We start from the raw sequence: 3,181 nt of genomic DNA, 5'->3' as shown, positions 1-3,181 counted from the left end.
CCCCCGGGAGGGGTGGCCCCTCCCGGTGGACCCCCGGAACCCTTCCGGTGGCCCCGGTACAATACCGGTATGACCCCGAAACTTCCCGGTGTCCGTTTGACAACTTCCCATATATAAATCTTTACCTCCGGACCCTTCCGGATCTCCTCGTGACGTCCAGGATCCCATCCGGGACTCCGAACAACATTCGGTAGTCACATACTAGTCTTCCTAATAACCCTAGCGTCACCGAACCTTAAGTGTGTAGACCCTACGGGTTCGGGAGACATGCAGACATGACCGAGACGCTCTCAGTCAATAACCAACAGCGGGATCTGGATACCCATGATGGCTCCCACATGCTCCTCGATGTTGTCATCGGATGAACCACGATGTCGAGGATTCGATCAAACCCTGTATGCAATTCCCTTTGTCAATCGGTACGTTACTTGCCTGAGACTCGATCGTCGGTATCCCAATACCTTGTTCAGTCTCGTTACCGGCAAGTCACTTTACTCGTACCGTAATGCATGATCCCGTGTCCAACACCTTGGTCACATTGAGCTCATTATGATGATGCATTACCGAGTGGGCCCAGAGATACCTCTCCGTCATACGGAGTGACAAATCCCAGTCTCGATCTGTGTCAACCCAACAGATACTTTCGGAGATACCTGTAATGCACCTTTATAGTCACCCAGTTACGTTGTGACGTTTGATACACCCAAGGCACTCTTACGGTATCCGGGAGTTACACGATCTCATGGTCGAAGGAAGAGATACTTGACACTGGCAAAGCTCTAGCAAAACGAACTACACGATCTTTTATGCTATGCTTAGGATTGGGTCTTGTCCATCACATCATTCTCCTAATGATGTGATCCCGTTATCAACGACATCCAATGTCCATAGTCAGGAAACCATGACTATCTGTTGATCACAACGAGCTAGTCAACTAGAGGCTCACCAGGGACATATTGTGGTCTAAGTATTCACACGTGTATTACGATTTCCGGATAATACAGTTATAGCATGAATAAAAGACATTTATCATGAACATTGAAATATAATAATACTTTTATTATTGCCTCTAGGGCATATTTCCAACAGTCTGACCATCAATAAAATTTATAATGCAATTGTTGTACTTTGATAGAATGGATGGAATACGTATTGTTATGATGGAATGAATGAAATGTGATGCAATTTGTGCTATGATTTATGCAATATGTATTATGATAGTAAAAACTCATAAAGTCTAACACTAAAGGACAAAATCCAAACATGTTGTCATTGGCAACATCGACCACAAACAAAGATTGTCCACATGATTGCCAATAGTTACAGTCTACCCCTGACGAGCCGGGAAAGCTCCCTTGAAGGTAGAGGATCCAGCTCCACTTACTTTAGGTTACCAATGGGTGCTTAACCCGCTTCGCCCGTCAGAGAGGGGCGATCTTCATTAGTGTGGCCCTATACGTGAACTCTTAGGTCAGGCACAATGAAAAGCTAGTAGGGTTCACATAAGCCATTCCCATCCCCCCTACTCGTTCGACGATGACGAGAATTGTTTATCGCTTCAAGTGGTTGGGGGGGCCTCTCTAGTTGCCATTCTTTAGCTTGATGTTATTTGATCTTGACAAGAAAGAGCAGCCAGAGAGGCCACAAAGAAAGAAACACCTCAAGCTTGAATTCCAAGTTCTGTTCTTTATTGCCATGTGCATCCAAAACATACCGATATGGGATATGACTGCCTCCTAGTCATTGATTTGGCTCAGTGTGGGGGCTTGTCACAAGTGCATATTGTGGAAAATAATAGGATGCTAGATATTTCTGTTGCATTGTGTTGTATCGATCTGACTCGGACGTGGGGGTATATACAGAGTACAACATGACTGAGGCTTGGAGCAGAGGGCAGGTCGGTCTAAACCTATTCTATCTAATTCCTTATAGTATCTAACTTGAGCATAGTTATGCTTCTAACTCATATGAGAACGCCTTAGTCATTGGGTCATGGATTCGACAAAGATGGCTACTCGAGACTGAACTAATATAAATCTTAACTTGTGTTGTTTTTGTACTGTTCGATATGAATCACCCATGAGCAAGTGCATTAAAGTTTTCACATGATTTTTTTATCAAGGCAGGACATTTTTGTTCATACTAATAGCCAACCTATGCATCGGTGACGAAGCGTCCGTGCTTAATTAGCGTTTTGGTGTGTCCATTTATTTGCAAGCTGTGCTCCATGTTTATAATTTTGCTCAGCGATCGACAATGGCGCCATTTCGTGAATGATTCCCTTGGCTGTAAAATACTCGTAGCCTGGACGAATACCGAAAAAGGATTTCCCCCCGCTTTGTATACAAAGCAACCAACCGAAACATACACGGATAGGTGCTGGGGCGAAAGCAGCACAATCATGCCCAAAAGAAGCAACAGGGAAAGAGCAAAAGAAACAAATGCCGACAACGACGGATCAACAAAAACGAAGAAGCCTCGCGATCGCTGGGCCCACCGGGCTCATCCACTAGGCTCCAAGACTCCGAAGCGTCGGCACCAATCAACACCTCCAAGAAGGATCGCGACGATGACGACACTGCTGCCAAGGGTTTCCCCCGATACACGACGAGGCGAGAGGAAGGGTAGCCCCCGACGCCCTCCCGGAAGGTCAGGTGGCACCCATAGGCGCCACCGCGCCGGAGTCGGCCACGCCGACAGGGGTTTCCCCCGATCCCAACCCACACCTCGGGCTCTCCGGATCCCGCCACCAAACCAACCACCACCCTGCACCAACGCGGTCATGAGGCCTCCACGCCGTCTCACCACGGCACCGCGAAGTGAGGACAACACGGCGAAGAATCAGAGCCGGGACTAGGGCATCAGCACCATCGGCACGCGGGAGGGTCCCACCTCCACCATCAGCGACAGTAGCCGTCCGGACGCAATAGCAGGAGCACACCAGGCCCGTAGGCCCACAGGCCCGGCCGAGCCCTCGTGGGCCCGTAAAGCTCCCGCCTTCGCGCTGCTGCCGGCACGCCGTCAGCACCGACGCCCCAAGTCCGAGCCGCTCCACCTCCTCACCGCGCCACAGACAACGAGACCATGCCGGGGACGCGTCGACGGCCACCCAGCACCACCACGCCGCCCCGCCGCCAAGGAACGGCGCCGTCACCACGCCTGCCGCCGGCCGCCACCGCAG

The sequence above is a fragment of the Triticum aestivum genome, chromosome 4B, assembly GCF_018294505.1.
Source record: "Triticum aestivum cultivar Chinese Spring chromosome 4B, IWGSC CS RefSeq v2.1, whole genome shotgun sequence".
Taxonomy (NCBI): Eukaryota; Viridiplantae; Streptophyta; class Magnoliopsida; order Poales; family Poaceae; genus Triticum; species Triticum aestivum.
The sequence above is the reverse complement of the archived record's forward strand: the minus strand, read 5'-3'. Positions refer to the sequence as shown.